At 33.9% G+C, this 17,157-nt stretch overlaps 1 protein-coding gene across 5 annotated transcripts in view; it reads right to left on the bottom strand.

The window, feature by feature from the left end:
- Nucleotides 1–17,157, bottom strand: part of IKZF5 (IKAROS family zinc finger 5) — a 282,876-nt gene that overhangs the window by 229,952 nt on the left and 35,767 nt on the right. For 4 of the 5 annotated variants that reach the window (XM_044056030.1, XM_044056026.1, XM_044056027.1 and 1 more), the window contains one exon: nt 2,522–2,661. The exons of the other annotated variant lie outside the window; for it this stretch is intronic. The gene's annotated coding sequence lies outside the window, so the exon portion shown is untranslated. The remainder of the gene's footprint in view (nt 1–2,521; nt 2,662–17,157) is intronic. 5 annotated transcript variants of the gene reach the window in all.

Below are 17,157 nucleotides of genomic sequence, written 5' to 3'. Positions count from 1 at the left end.
AAATCTGCCCGAAGAGTACCCCACTGATGGATAATGTCCGGGAAGACCTCTCTGTGAAGCATCCACTTCTGAGGATCTGCCCTGGACCTGTTCAGGCAGTCTGCCACAAGACTGTACTCTAAGGGAATGTAAACTGCCTCAAGGATCAGATAATGACAGATAGCAAATTTCCAAACAACAAGAGCTAGCTAGTCTGCAAAGAAGGCATGACTTTGTGCCTCCATGTTTATGTACTACATGACAGTGGTGCCGTCCGTGTAATCCTTCAGATGACTTGAAATCCAAAGGGAATGCAAGGATTGAAAAGACAAACACAGATCCCTCATTTCTTTAATGATGATGTGGTCCTCCAGCTGTTGGGGACACCAAACATTCTGGTATCATTGGAAAAAACCCAACTACAGATGTAAAGCAGCTCTATATAGCTCCTGAGTGGAGAAAAGAGCTTGAAAAGGTAGGCCTGAATTCAGAGATGTCAGATGAATCTACCACAGAAATTCCTGTTTGAGACAAAGCAAGACAGGAATGGGAAATTCCAGAGGATGACAAAGTTGAACCAGGGAGTGTTTAGACACCACTGAAACTTCCTCATGTAGAGTCTCGCAAAATGAATCATAAGAATGGTAGAAGCAATGTACCCCAAAGCCCCCAGAAACTGTCTTGTGGATACCACTTGTAAAGAAGTAAAGACTGGAAGAAAGCCATCATGAAAGTGGCATTGGGAAGAAAAGCCATCATGGGAAAGGTTTAAATTGTACATCCCAGAAAAACTTGATCCTATGAAGGAGTCAGAACATTTTTTTTGTGACTGTGGGTGAACCTCACACTTAGCTGCAGAAGTATGGTAAAGTCAACAACTTGAATGAGAAGATCATCCATACAGGGAATAATTTGGATACCATACAGTCTGCAGTATGTTGTGGCTGGAAACAAACATTTGGTAAAGACTCTTGGAGATGCAGAAATACCAAAAGGCAAAGCATAGCACTGATAATGCAAAGAACAAACAAAGAACAGTAAAAATTACCTGAAGAGAGGGTGAATAGGAATGTGATAAGCATCTTTCAGGTCTAGCGAGACCAGACAGGCCTGATGAAGTAGTTTAGAGAGAACATTTTGAAAGAGGAAACCCTCAGAAAAGTGATGAGAAAGGAGAGATCCAGAATGGGCCTCCAATAGCCTTTCTTTCTGAGAACCAGAAACATCGGGGGGGGGGGGGTGACAGCCTGTTCCTCCTTCCCAGAGAGGCACAATTTATTTTATTTATTTTACATTTGTTTACTGGGAAAGTCCGACTTGGAACAATGCCAATTTTCAGCAGAGGCCCTGGGAGAAATGCTCTAGATGCATGTCTTTCTTTTGTGGGAAGAAACCGGAGTACCTGGAGGAAACCCACACGAATGCAGGGAGGACATGTAGACTCAACACAGAAGGCACCCCAGCAGAGAATCAAACCGGAAAACCTCCTGCTGTGAGGTGACAATGCAACTGCTGCACCACTACACCATCCAAAATAGTCCCGAGCCAAAAGGTCCTAAAGAATTGGAGGAAAATGAGGAAGCTGGCAAAGAGGAAGTTGAGGAATCTCAGAGAAAGGTGAAAGGGATTTCCAACCAATGAAGTAACTTTTTTGCATTATAGAAACAACCCATGAATCTGTAATGATCTGCTGCCAATTGGGGAAGGGAAGAGTTAACCAGAGAGAAAGCAAAATATGGCAGAGGGGTAGGGAAATATACACAAACAGAAGCAGATTTGCCAGGAAATGAGGGCTTTTGACCGCTAGAATCCAGAGCAGGTTTGTCTGAAAACATCCTTTTGGAAGATTTTTTTACCCCTGAAGAGAGGCTTCTGTTGTCTATGCACAAGGAAATACTTGGAAGAATAATTCCTTTTAAACCTAAGGATAGGGGAAAGACAAATTTGTTTGAGGTCTTGCATAACCTTCTCTATCTTTTAAGGTTTTAAAAAGCTCTGCAGTTGCAGACCCAAGCAGATTCTGGGAGTCCGATGGGGAATATAGCAGTGCAGGGTTTATATTATTAGGAAGAGATTGTAAGCAAACAAAAAGAAATTAGGAAAAGTCCCACTGCAGTACTTAAATGCTGGAGACTTGGTACTGGACCAACACAGTTAATGACTTGATAGACCGAATTCAAAAAGTAGCATTAAAGCTGGCAGCAAAGAAGTTGTGAGGATTAGGCACCCAGACATCATTTATGTACCTGCATGTCTTACATACTGTGCCTGGAAGGGCCTAAGGCTTTGGGATGCTGGCTGGATGTATGGCTATCCTCTCTAGGATATCTCTTCCAAAGGGAATACTGTAAGAGTGATAACAACAGACATCAATTCTAAGACTAATGTTAGTGGTACAAAAATCAAATTAAATTGAAAAACACTTGCAAAACTATAAGATCAAAAGAACTACCATAAGAAAATTTGCAACAAGATGGGGAGGACAGAGGGTAGCTTTAATGTACTGTGCCTCTCCTCAAAGATCTATCATGATGGTAAATACCTTATGAAGCTGTCAACACTTTTTCTGCCTCTGGAGAGTGCTCCCAGTTAATGTTTGGTGAAATTATGGTCAGCTTCTTATATCGTGCAGAAACATTTCTTAATTAAGGTGCTGAAGTTGCTGCTGTCCAAGGGGGAGTGCTGAAACAAAACACATCAAAAGTTTTTCTTTTTTTAAATAATAAATACATCAAAGAGTTTCTTTTAGTTGTTGTGGCAAAAGGCAAAACACTGGACTAGTCATTTTCTCAAAGCAACGGTTTTACTGGTACATTATCTTAATTCCCTAAATGCATCCAGCACTTGCAGATGCTCACCTTCATTTTGATAGATAGGACAGAAAATTGGGAACTGAATAGATTGAATGGGACTGGTCATGAAGAGTTAGATCTCAGTTGCATCTTTTCTTTATGAATTAAACCAGATAGTTGACAACCATATAAATAATGATAAAAATACAAGCTTTCACATACAAATTGTGCTTTATCAAGTACTTAAAAACTCCACCACACATTCCTTAAATAAATAAGTAAATTAAATGTTTGTGGGGTTTGACAGGGTGATATTCTGAATAAAACTAAAGTTTGTGAATATGAGTGGATTAGCAGGCTAAATGCATTGAATCTGTCTGGTATAAATGACTACTGCCTTTTAAAACCAAATTTGAAATCGAGAAGTTTACATCACTGATCATGCAATTTATTTATTTAAGGAATGTGTGGTGGAGCTTTTAAATACTTTGATGAAGCGTAATTTCTACATGAAAGCTTGTATTTCATCCATCCATCCTCAACCTGGTCATGAACTATCTTATTTATTTTAATAAAAGTGATACTTTGAACAGTTAATGTTTCCTGAGGAAAAGTAATGTAAGGTGGCTTGCGCATTAAAGCCTGTAACTCTGAAATTGTTGTCCTTGAGGTTGCAGAAACTAGAAAAAGTGCCTACCAATAAGATTAAAGAATGCAGAATCTAACACAAACTGTGCGTACTCACAGCAGTAAAAAACATTCTTAAAAATTACACTAACCTGTCAGTCACCATTGTGTCTATCACATAGGCATTATTCAGTTAACAAATAACTCAATGGAGCCAATGAAACTTTAATAATTTCTCATTATTATCAAATATATGAAGAATTGCAGTCATCAGTATACGGAGGTCAGCAAAGAAATTTGTCTCAGAATAAATGCTCTCCACTTCATGCCTCAAGATATAGAGCTGTTCCATTAAAATGTTCATTTCATGTTGATTAACCACCATTTTGTATACTTCACCTAATAACATTTTTAACACCTTCAATGAATTATCACTTAAGACACAGGTAAACCTACATTTGCATAAAATAAATCATACAAACATGTTTCTAATTACAAATATTATACATCACATTTTATTTTTGTATAACTATGATCAATCCAACATTATACAAATTGCTCAGTTCTTGCCTTCCCTTAACTCTCACTCCTCCTGCAAAAATTCTGCATGTACTGTTTCCACAGTTTCCATTTCTTTCCACGTAATTTGCTCCTACCCTTTTCTAAACATCCTGCTTCCAGTTCTTTTCTCTCTCTTACAATATTCAATAATTCAAAAGACAGTTGTTTTGGAGTTTTATTTCCATTTTCTGATACTAGCTTTTTGACAGTCACTAGAATTAAACATAGCAAGGCAATTCAGATTAAAAAAAAAAAAGAAAGTTTCCTTAGTTACACCACTTGCTCACTCAATACTCCTAATGAAGCACTTTGTAGGGAATTTTTGAAATCTGCCAACTCATTACACTCCCAAAACATATGCTCTCAGTTACCTACTTCCTCCCCATCACACCTCCAACATTTGCTATATAACAGAGGAAATATTCTTTGGAGTGTGCTTGAGGTATAAGAACAACTATGTAAAGACCAAGTAAAAATCCTGAACCTTCTAGACTTGTTTCTTTTTGAATTGCTTATTCAGTCTCTCTTCCTAATGTTTTCTAACCTCTTCTGATTGATTACTATACTTATTTTGCAATATGGTACATGCCCTACAAATTATCCCTTTTTAATAGCAGCTTCTGTTCTAGATTCAACTAAAACTCTACCAGAGAAAGTCTTTCACTTAGGATTCCCCTATAATTTTATCTGTGCCTATACTCCAATATCAACCCCTGATAAGGAAGGCAGTCTCCAACCTGCAGCCCAAAATGTCTTCTTGGCCTCTTCCTATTCTGTTACCTTTCCCTCTCTAGTTATATGCTTTCAGTACCTTGGTTCCTTTACCAGTTTCCTCCAATAAATTCCAGCCCCCTCTTGCCTATTCTCAGTACCACTAATTGCAGTCATCCCTATCAGCATAATCTTTCTCCATTCTTGTGCTGGCTTAGTTCTTAGAATATTTTCTGCTACTTTATGAATATTAAGATTCTGTGTGGCTGTAATTCTCCTTAATGATCTGCATCCAAAATCCCACTCACTCCTTATTTCTTAAATTTCCCTCCTGTTTCATCATCATTCCATTCCACTTTGAATTATAGCTTTCTGCTTGTGTTATGAAACATCTTCTTCTTTCGACTTTTCCCGGTTAGGGGTCACCACAGTGGATCACCGGTTTCCATTTCTTCCTGTCCTCTGCATCTTGCTCTGTCACACCAACCACCTGCAGGTCCTCTCTAATAACATCCATAAACCTTATCTTAGGCCTTCCTCTTTTCCTCTTACCTGGCAGCTTCATCCTTAGCATCCTTTCCCCAATATACCCAGCATCCCTCCTCAGCACATGTCCAAACCAATGCAATCTCGCCTCTCTGGCTTTGTCTCCAAACTGTCCAACCTGGGCTGACCCTCGAATATACTTATTCCTAATCCTGTCTACCCTTGTCACACCCAGTGCAGATTTTAACATCTTTAACTCTGCCACATCCAGCTCTGACTCGTGCCTTTTTGTCAATGCCACTGTCTGCAACCCATATAACATAGCTGGTCTCACTATCCTTTTGTAGACCTTCCCTTTCACTCTTACTGGTACTAGTCTGTCACAAAGCACTCCTGACACTCTTCTCCACCCACTCCACCCTGCCTGTACTCCCTTCTTCACCTCTCTTCCACACTCACCATTACTCTGAACTGTTGATCCCAAGTATTTAAACTCATCCACCTTCGCCAACTCTACCCCCTGCAACCTCACCATTCCTCTAGCCTCCCTTTCATATGAGCCTTAAATGTGTAGCTCTAAAATATCCATTCAAATCAGACCAAAACAGACTCAGAAGAAAGAAACACAAGCAAATAATCTAAAACAGGAATCCAGGCACCTCGAAGCTGCAAATAATCCAATAATCCAAGTTATAGTTTAAAAACCTTTTAATGTGAGCGCTTTCATTCACATAAATAAAATGAACTTCTTCAGACAAATAAAAGGCATTCAAAAGAACATTTCAATACATTTCCCGATTCATGACATCACAAACCCATCCCAAAAAGTCATGTGATTATCAAGTCATATGATCAAAAAATTCACGATTCATTCACAAGCATATTATTATTATGATTTGATGTAAAAAATGTATGTATGTATGTATATATATATATATATATATATATTCATACATGTAAATATGTTAATATATTAACATATAAACAGGAATAAGCACCATAAATTTTGGTGTTCTTATTCCATATTTATCTTAAAAGCGACTTTAATTTTAAAATACATTTCAAGGAGCAATAATCATTTAGTCCAGGATAGGAGTGTGCATTGAGCCTCAATTGTCACAAAAGCTCATGCTCCTCTAACCTCAAAGTCCACGGACCCCCCTATAGTTGGGTACTAGTTGCTCAATTACTAAATATTTAAACTGGTGACCTGGTTCATTCATTTTGTGTCTAGCCAAAGCGTTCATAGTATTCTGCTTATTTATGCTATATTAATGTTCGTAAATTTATTTATTTACAATAGGGGCATCTACCACATTTCTTCATAACTTTGTTGGGTATATAAGGTTTTACATTCCTTTCCAGGACATATTTAATGCTAGGCCCCCTTCTATATGTAACTTTAGGTTTATCCATTAATTTGGTCCTAAGGGCAGCATCTTCATTTAGAAGGGCCCAGTTTTTTAATTAAAATGTTGCTGAGGGCACCTGCATCCCTAGAAAAAGTTATAAAACTAACATTAAATTCATTTTCTATCCTAGCATTCATGTCTATTATGGTACTCACCATCTCCCCATTACATTCCAGGATATTCCTGTTCAAAATGGGTTTAAAATGGCCTGTCATTCTCTTCCTTTCCACTTTAACCATGATGTCATCCAAAAAACTAAGTGGGTAACCCCACTTAAGGAACATGTTTCTCAAGTTTTGACATTCGTTGTCAAAATCCTGGTTAAGGGAATTCATCGTGGCAGCTCTCAGGATAATGTAAATAATAGATATGTAGCCCGCATACACAGAAAATCCACATATTCTAATGATTTTCTTCACTTCACCGGTAGCCATCTTGTACATCAAAAGTGGGCAGTGGTGAAAGGGCAGCTTGTGAGAGCTGCCAGGATGAATTCCCTTAACCAGGATTTTGACAACGAATGTCAAAACTTGAGAAACATGTTCCTTAAGCGAGGTTACCCAACTAGTTTTTTAGATGACATCATGGTTGAAGTGAAAAGGAAGAGAAAGACAGGCCATTTTAAACCCATTTTGAATAGGAATATGCAAGAATGTAATGGGGAGATGGTGAGAACCATAATAGGCATGAATCCTAGGATAGAAAATGAATTTAATGTTAGTTTTATAACAACTTTTTCTAGTGATGCAGGTGCCCTCAGGAACATCTTAATTAAAAACTGGGCCCTTCTAAAGAAAGATGCTACCCTTAGGACCAAATTAATGGATAAACCTAAAGTTACATATAGAAAGGGGCCCAACATTAAATCTAGCCTGGAAAGGAATGTGAAACCTTATATACCGAACAAAAGTATGAAGAAATGTGGTAGATGCCCCAATTGCAAATTTATACAGTTAACATCAACATTCACTGTTCTGGGTGAATATGAGGTGCAGGGGAGATTCGACTGCAACACAAAAGGGGTAGTCTACCTTGCACAGTGTCAGGCATGTGTCTGCATCTATGTGGGGAAAACAGAGCGTTTTAAACAAAGAATTTACAAACATCAATATAGCATAAACAGAATACTACGAACGCTTTGGCTAGACACATAGTGAATGAACCAAGTCACCAGTTTAAATATTTAGTAATTGAGCAAGAAGTACCCAACTATGGGGGTGGGGCGTGGACTTTGAGGTTAGAGGAGCATGAGCTTTTGTGGCAATTAAGGCTCAATGCACACTCCTATCCTGGACTAAATGATTTTTGCTCCTTGAAATGTATTTTAAAATTAAAGTCACTTTTAAGATAAATATGGAATAAGAACTCCAAAATATATGGTGTTTATTCCTGTTTATATGTTAATATATTAACACATTAATATATATATATATATATATATATATATATATATATATATATATATATATACACACACACACACACACACACACACACACACACACACACACACACACACACACACACACACACACTTTTTTATATCAAATAAGAATAATAATATGTTTGTGAATGATTTGTGAATTGTTTGATCATATGACTTTTTAGGGTGGGTTTGGGATGTCATGAATCAGGAAATGTATTTAAATGTTATTTTGAATGCCTTTTAATTGTCTGAAGAAGTTCATTTTATTTATGTGAATGAAAGTGCTCACATTAAAAGGTTTTTAAACTATAACTTGGATTAATGGGTTATTTCCAGCTTCAAGCTGCCTGGATCCATTCAAATCAGGTAATCTTAAGCCACCTTGTTCTTTTGGAAGGATCAACTTATCCCACTTGACTTTTGCATTCTTCCCCTCCCAGATAAATTCCTTTAACTCTTTTTAATTGTTGTCCACAAATTATCCTCTGGTTCAGAAAAATATGCCCGAACTGTATGTAAAATTAAAGGAACTAAAAACATTTTCATTGCTTGTATCTTCCTATCATTTCCATATACAACAGCTTCCACAGTTTCACAGTTTTGCATTATCTTTAATTTAGTCTCTCCCCACACACCCACAGCTGCTATAACTGCACCTTTTTAATTTATAGTCTTAAATATTTCATTTAATTGTGTCCCTATACATACAGGTACTGCTGGACCAATTCACATTTGGGTACATAGTTTACAGATATAGCCTTTGTTTTATCTTCAGTAATTTTATATCCTGCAAAGACTGACATGGTCTCAAAATGTTCCACAACACTGAGATGTCCTTTTCTGATTTTATCCCCAAAAATTTTATGAAACTATAATATGCTACATATTACATCATGCTTTTTCATTACACTACATATATTCTGCACATTAACACATAATACATTTTGCAAATAGCATTTGCTATCAAGTCATGGAGGCAAAATATTACACTAACACATCACACTACACTTGCAAGCACAGAATGCATAAGGAAAACAATGTCTTGCTCATGAGTACATCCGAATTGTAAACTAGGAATGCTGGTATGATAAAATTAACAATTTTTAAAGTATCCCCCCCCCCCACTTCCCTTTCATATACAGTCCACTCAGCCTCATACATTAAAAATAGTAATAATTATTTGGGCATACTTCAAAGCATTGTAAGGATTCTACACACCGATTTACACACTGTAAGTCGTTATTTAGTAGTTCAACTTAGTAAAACGGTTTACATAAAACTCTTTGGATCATAATCATATAACAGAACTGCAAACAGTACCATGAAATTGGTTCCATGTGTGTTTCTTCTTATACAGCAAATGCAAACAGTAGCATGAACTGTACCATGAAATTACTTCCATTTTTTGTCACTTTTGATGTTACAGCCAATAAAAAGAATGTTTTTAAAAGATTCTACACACCTGACATGCTCTTGAAATAAATTCCACATGCACTTTACTTACAATGAGAGCCAGAAAAACAATTTTCTTTTTGCCTTTAGATTTTGTCAGCTGTAGCCTTAGGACATGTACCTGTAAGTTAATGCTCATTTGCTTTTTTTTTTTTTTTTTTTTAAATCTAAAACATCTGAGCAGTTTCTCATCAGAGAAAGCTTTATAACACAATATTAAATTCCATCTCCTGCTTCTGGCAATTTAACATATAAAGCCCCAAATGAGGACATTCCAATAGATTTCCAAATAAAACTCTCTTATATACCTTTTCATCTTAGATTCTTACTGCAGACCTCAAACTGTAAATTGTTTTAAAAAAGTCTGATCACACATTTAAATATAATTAGTACAGAATGGTCTGTAAGTGACATACTTCATAAACTATTACTATGTTCTTTGGGTCCTCTTACATACCATAGCTACATAGTTGTGAAATCTCAGCTGGCTGTATGTATTCAGTGCCCAAGTGTTCACTGTGTGTGGTATATTTGCTTATGCCCTATATTTCTATGATTTTTACATGGGAAAGTGGCTACGATCTGACCAATGAAATGCATAATTTATATGTCCCTGCAATATCTTAAAAAAAACTTCTGCAGTCACAGGAGTTTATCATTTAAGACACAGGCACACATACATTAAAAGGAAACAAACTATATTAACTTTTCATTTACATACATTACACATAATGACAGATAAATAGAAATCAGAATATGTGTTCAGTCCAACATTACACAAATTTCCCAATTCCTGCCTTCCCCAAACCTTACTTGTCCTCCACCTGATTATTCTGCTTGTATTGTTCATGCAAATTCCATTTATTTCTATATAATTTGCTTGCTCCTTCCTTTTCTATAGATTCCCCACTTTCAGTTCTTTTACCGCTTTTACAATATTCATAACCTCAAATACTAGAAATGAATATCAAAATCTAAACCAACTGTAACTGCTTATTTGGCAGCCAACAGAATTAAACTTAATAAGCCCTTACTATGTCTAGACAATTCAGATCATGTTTTCTAGCTCAAAAGGATCATTCCTTAGTTATAGCTGTAACTATACAATTCCATTTTTTTTGCTGAAATATTATTACATTTTTTTGAAAAAGAAAAAGTATTATAAAAACAAGATAAACTTTAAAACATAATACAGTGCAGAAACATGAATCATTGCCTTTGTTACAATATACACAATATGCCCGAGACCAGCAAGGTTTACGAAACACGATAATCCTAAAAAACGCCCAAATAATTAAGTAGATGCAGATGTCGATTCAATGAGTGTCAAAACCTTAAACTAAGGATTTTTCTTTACTTTAAATTTCTTTAACTGTAACTTCCTTTTGAAGATTAAGAAAATCTTCAAATGTCGATTCTGAAGTAGATTCCTAGTCTGTTGATAATAGTTTTTCTGGCCACAGCAATTACAGTCCAAGTTTAACACAAAATATATGTGACCAATTAGTTTTGATTTGTTCACTGCATCTCCAACAGTTTTCTTTTGCCATTTTAGCAAGTCTCGCAGGAATTATAAAATATCTAATCTAAATAAATATTTCCAAGTAAATATACCCCAATAAAGGGTCCAGGATGTATTTTTAACAGGAGAAAGTTGATGATTTTTATTTTAATCAGTGAAAACTATAGAATATTCTTTAGTAAAAAAAGTTAAAAAATTATTATCAACTCCAAATAATCCTTAGTGAACATTTGATATTATTTGAGATTAAATTATTCAATTCTCAATGTTTATAAGTAATTCCAAGTAGTATTAGTATCCATTCAGGAATTTCAACCAAAGCAGGGTTAGTCAAAAAAAAACTTAGTTTGAAATTATGTTAAAATTAGTTGTAAATAATTTAATTTATTGTTCTTTATATTAAATGCTAAGCAAACAGTTACAGTAGATTTACATGCAACTCCAACAAAACATTGGGACCCATTAAGATGTTTATTATTCCAAGAGTTAAAAATATGAAGAGGAAGTTTTAAAAGATTTTAAGATTTAATTTAAAGTAAATTGAATTAGATGGGCCATTTGTAGATACTAGGATATATTTACATATAAAAATCAATAAAGGATTATATAATTTAGCATTTGAGTGTAAAGGTTTTAGCTTAATGATATTCAGTAACTGCAAATGTATGTTTTTCAAGCTAGTTATATAATTTATGTCTAACCAATCAAGAATCACTTTTATAATTGCCACTTTTGTACAAATTTCTATATTAGAAAATTTCAAACCTCCATTTTTCCAAGATCTGAAGTGATGTTTTATACTCAATCTAGACCTATTTAGATGCCATAAAAAGTTTATAAGATATCTAGTTATTGTTTTTGGTTTGTTGTTTTGTGGTAAAACAAAAAAAATTGTGTTATATATCAAAGTTCTGGAAATAGAAACAATTTAGTAATATGTAGTCCATCTTCAAATGAAATGCATTTTGTTCCAAGAATTAATAAGATTAAAGAAATTATTTTTTCATAGTTGTAATTTATGGTTTATTTTGTTGTATTACAAATGTGGATACGCAAGTATATTACTAGATTCTTCACCTAGAAATAAAATATCTGCATTTAATGGGCTTATGTGGCTATTTGGAACTATTAAAGCATAAATATGACATTTTTGAAAACTCAACTATTTTATTTATTTCTTCTAGCATTTCTGGAGTATTTTTAATTGTTATAAGAATGTCATCAGCAAACAATTTGGAATAATAGACTTTGTTCACTTCTAAGCCTAAGATTTTGGGATTTGAATTTATGAGGACTGCAAAATATTTCAGTAGTTACATCAAATAAGGGAGAAGAGGGGACAACATTGTTCAGTTCCTTTGGTTAAATTGATAAAATCAGAAGTATATGAACTTAATTTTACATATGCCTTATTTTTACAAATAATCTTTAGCAACTTAATACAATTAGGAGGAAAATCAAACTGTAATACTTTAAATAAGTCAGTAATCCCAATGTAGAGAATCAAATGTTTTTTCGATATCTAGACTGATAATAAAGATTCAACTTCCCTATTATTCATCACATCAGTATAATCAATCTTTTAATATTACCAGAAGTTGTTTTCACCACTCCACACATGTACAATATGAACATCAGGATATATCATATTACAGCTGAAGTGCAATATCTAATCAAAATGTGAAGTCATAGTCTTTGCAATAACTACTAGTATAATACTATATAATGTATTCCTGTCCAATTGTGGCAATTTGTGTTAATATTTTAAATATTACTGTATGTACATTAGTCTTACTGTCACTCAAACTATGTGTTCATTGTCTTGCACTTGGACCAAAGCAACATAAGTTCATTCAGCTTTCACTGCTGTGTATATCTGATCGACAATAAAGTTTACTTTGACTTGACTTTTTTGCAAATATATCCCAAATGATCTAAACCAATTATTGCTGGTAAAATGTATTTAATTCTATCAGCTAAGATAAACATAATTTATAATCTACATTAAGTAGAGATAGGGCGATACGAACATTCTTATGGGTCTTTACCTTCGTTTAAAATTGCACTAATTAATAATGAGTACTTCCATGAAGGAGGCATGATTTGATCTATATCTTGTACTTTTGAGAAAACATTTTGTAAGATGACTTTAATCTTTTGGGGAAATAATTTATATACTTCATGTATTATTCCATCATTTACAAGAGATTTATTAGACTGAATAATATTTTTACTAATTTGTTGTAAAAAGATAGGTTTTAATAATTTTTTGTGAAGATATATTTTTAATGAAAACTGAACTATCATCTAACAAGTTTTTCCCTTTATTTGTATCTGGTTTAACAGTGAATAGTGAATTCTGAAATTTTAATGCATCACCAATATCTGAGTTTAACTCATTTGTAATGGGATTTTTTTTAAATCATTTATTATTATTGCTTGTTTGAAACTTAATTCTTTTGGTTTTATTTCTTATGTGCCTAGGAGGCCTTGAATAAGATGCTATCTTCAGCTTTTCTAAAGCTAACTCAGTTTTGTAAGATATTTCATTATATTTATTTAACTTTCTTATCTTTTCTTTAGGCTGTCCAGCTCTACCTTCATCTTTTTATATTTTCTTTTAATTTTAATTGTACAGCAATTCTTTATTCTATCCTTTTATTTTATATTTGTACCTGGAAACTGTTTGCCCATAGATATATGCTTTGAATGAATCCCACATCATTGTTTGATTTGAACTGGAAGTTTCACTGAATAATAAAAAATAAGTCCATCTCCTTTAATAACCATGTTTTATATACTTTCATTTAGTGATATATGACAAAATTATACTAATAAAAGATTTTTTAAATTCATTTCTATTTTTAAAATTAAAGCATTATGATCTGAAAAGGACAGGGTATTATATTAAAGTTATTTGTTGTGTCTTTCGGCTTTTCCCGGTTAGGGGTCGCCACAGCAGAACTCCAGTCTGCTAATTATTGGCAGTAGATTTTTACGTGCCGAGTTGCCAGCCCTGATGCACAACCTTCAACGAAGGTACACCCATTCACGCATGTCTCCAGACAGAAGATGCTCTAGCTGAGAATCAAACGGGACAAAGTCTTACTGTGAGGCAACAGCGCTACCGCAGCACCACCACTTACACACCATAGTTAAAAGAGTAATGGGTGAAATTTTAAAAAAAAGTTTATTTTTGAAGTTAAAGGCATCTTTTATATTGAAAGTATATTTCCATTTTCTGAGAGATTTTGCTATAGGGGGAAATTTGAATTTTCTACTTGAGTTGGGTTTAGTATACAATTAAAATCATTGCCTAGGATTAAATTACCTTTGCAGTTACTTATTAAAAACTCTTTTTTTTTGCTATTTTAACTCCTACTCCAGGAAACCTATATAAATTTACCAAAGTCCAAATCCTGTGTCAGTATATTTTATAGTAATAAACAAATAAACCCTGTTTAACTTCATATGTAAATAGAATTTGAGGCATTTAAGTCTTTTTCCACAAAATTGCTACTCCCCTTTTTTGGATTTAAAGGAAGAATAAGACAAAGTTATATACTTGTTAAATTTCCAAAACTGAATGTCCATTTCTTGTGAAAAATTAATTTCCTGAAGAAATTAAAACATGTGGTTTTAAGTTCTAAGTATTTTTGTAAATTTGCCATCTGTTTAGGATTGTTTAGGCCATTAACATTTAATGATAATAAGTTTATTTCCATACTCTAGAAAAAAAAATAATTTATTAAAGGTGTAATCTTTAATTTACAAAAATATATTAATTATAAGTCTCAGGGAAAAGAAAACGTAAAATCATCAACATTCTTTTCCATGAAATCCTATCCATGGAATTATTATTCCTAGCCCTTTTCTGAGAAAACTCAAGACTAACTCTCTCCCAGCACATAAACCAGTAAGGAAAAGTATTCAAAATCACACAGTGGAGAGTTCTGCAGTAATAAGTATTATGGGAATTTCAGTAAAAATTTCATTTGCATGTATAACTAACTCTGGAGAAAAAATATATAGCAATGACAATAATTTTATGTACATTTTCTGAATTAATATTCTTTTCTTCTCTTATAATCTTGTAGTTTATTTAAATCTCAACAACATGCTTATTTTATCTAACTGCTTACTAACTAAATGCATTAGAAATACAAAATAAAGGTATCAAATCATTTCATAAAATGTTATATATGAAATAAAGGGAATAGTAGTCATCTGCAAAGCCTTCAATTGAGACAAATATCACTAGATTTTAAGCCTTCAATTGAGACAAATATCACCAGATTTTATCTTTTTGGACTTGTTACTTTAATAGTGAACATGGACCTTGTATTCAAAAGTGATAATAACTTTTATATTGAAGTTGCCTGTTACAGCAGAAAAGGGTATCAAAGCAGATGTCTAACAAAATGAGCAAGAAGTTTGTACTGCAAAATTTTCAACTTGATTGGAATTAATTTTTCTGTTCTCCCTTCCCTCCTTCTCTCTCCTCCCCTTCCTCCTTTGAAAGTCTTTCATATGGACTTGTCTCATTATCATATATCCAGTGCAGTAAAAACTTTGAAAGAACAGATAGTCCGACCCTGAATGCAATATTTCACAAGACAAGTAATCGATATTCATTTTTTCTGCTTCCTGTAAAAAAAAATTCTAATGAATCCATCATTGAATATATAGGTGACACAAACTAAGAGATGTCAATATATATTCCTTTATACAAATGCATCTGTACACTGTCGATGTTAAACATATTTAACACATAATACATCACATGTGTGGCTCAGAATAAGTATGTGCACTAAACAGTTGTCAGAACTCATTGTGCTTTATAAATATAACAGATCTAGAGCTAGAAAAAGTGATGATCTAGTTTCACTGGGCTATAAATAAAATTCATGAGTCAAGTCAGTAGTCGGGTTTCACCTTTTTGTTAAGGGGTTCAAATTATTGTTTCTACCTAGTTGCAAGGTCTCATTAATTGAGTGAAACAGCTCACATTCTACATACTGAAAAGAAGATTTTACTGAACATGACGTACAGATATCACTACAGATTTTTGAATAGCACATCAATCTAATAAATATTCTAGAAGAATGAATCAATACAACATTTACATACAGTTGTAAGGACTGATTTAAATTATATGATTATTAAGCTGCTCTTATATTTTTATATAAAACAAAACATAAGCTTAAAAAGTTACATATAAACTGAGACGATATGCAAGTTTTCAAAAAGACACTAACATTTTACAAGTGGAACGAATATAATTATTCAATATTCCAAGAAAATAATACAGTGTATACTTAAGATATTTACGTATAACAACTAGCCTATTTACATCTATATTTTCTTGACATTAATAAAGAGCATTAAGGCATCATACATTTTCCATAGATAAAAAACAAATGTGCCTACTTGAGTAACTAACAGAGTCACAAAATCTCATTTTTATGACACCATTTTGTAAAATTTCTTGGAAGGGTACTCATTTCGACTTCAATAGCCTCCCTTGTATCAAAGCCACCCAGTATAATTTTAAGAAAACTCATCTAGTCAACTGTGCCTCTCAGTGTTTCTCAACATCTAAAAAAGTTACAGATCTCAATCACAGAGAGAATTTTTTTCCAGCACCTGTCACATATGTAAAAATATTCAAATAAGACTACTTTATGGGTGTTAGGCTTACACAAGCCCTGATGGATGCTAGGCTAGCATATAGCTATGAATCTATGAGCTTCAATCATATCAGTTTGCTAACATCTCGGAATTAAAAAAATTCGGCACCTCATAGTACTATATTACAGTCATGAAGATTCTATACCTATCAGTAAAACAAACACCAGGTATAGATATACTAAAATCCACCTCCTAATCTTCCAAACATCAAAGGCTAGTGTGCTGTTCAATCTTTGTGGTATAGGAGGATATATCCCACTTACAACCTGAACAACTAGCTATTTGAATATTGAAGGAGACAAAGTAGGAGTAGTGAGAAAGAAAGGTATGATCAGCTGGCTCACTCCATGAGGAGGGCGTTACCTCCAGTGGATGAACCCTGATGAGGGGGATGTGCCACAATTATTGGGACAAATCACCAGTAGAACTTAGAATATCTAACGAGGGACAGAACAGATTGACCTTACTTGTGGTAAAATATGCGAAGCTACCAGCTCC

The sequence above is a fragment of the Protopterus annectens genome, chromosome 14.part0 (assembly GCF_019279795.1).
Source record: "Protopterus annectens isolate FY-2018-M chromosome 14.part0, PAN1.0, whole genome shotgun sequence".
Classification (NCBI taxonomy): Eukaryota; Metazoa; Chordata; order Ceratodontiformes; family Protopteridae; genus Protopterus; species Protopterus annectens.
Note: the sequence above shows the minus strand (reverse complement) of the source record. Positions and strands in the feature narration are given on the sequence as shown.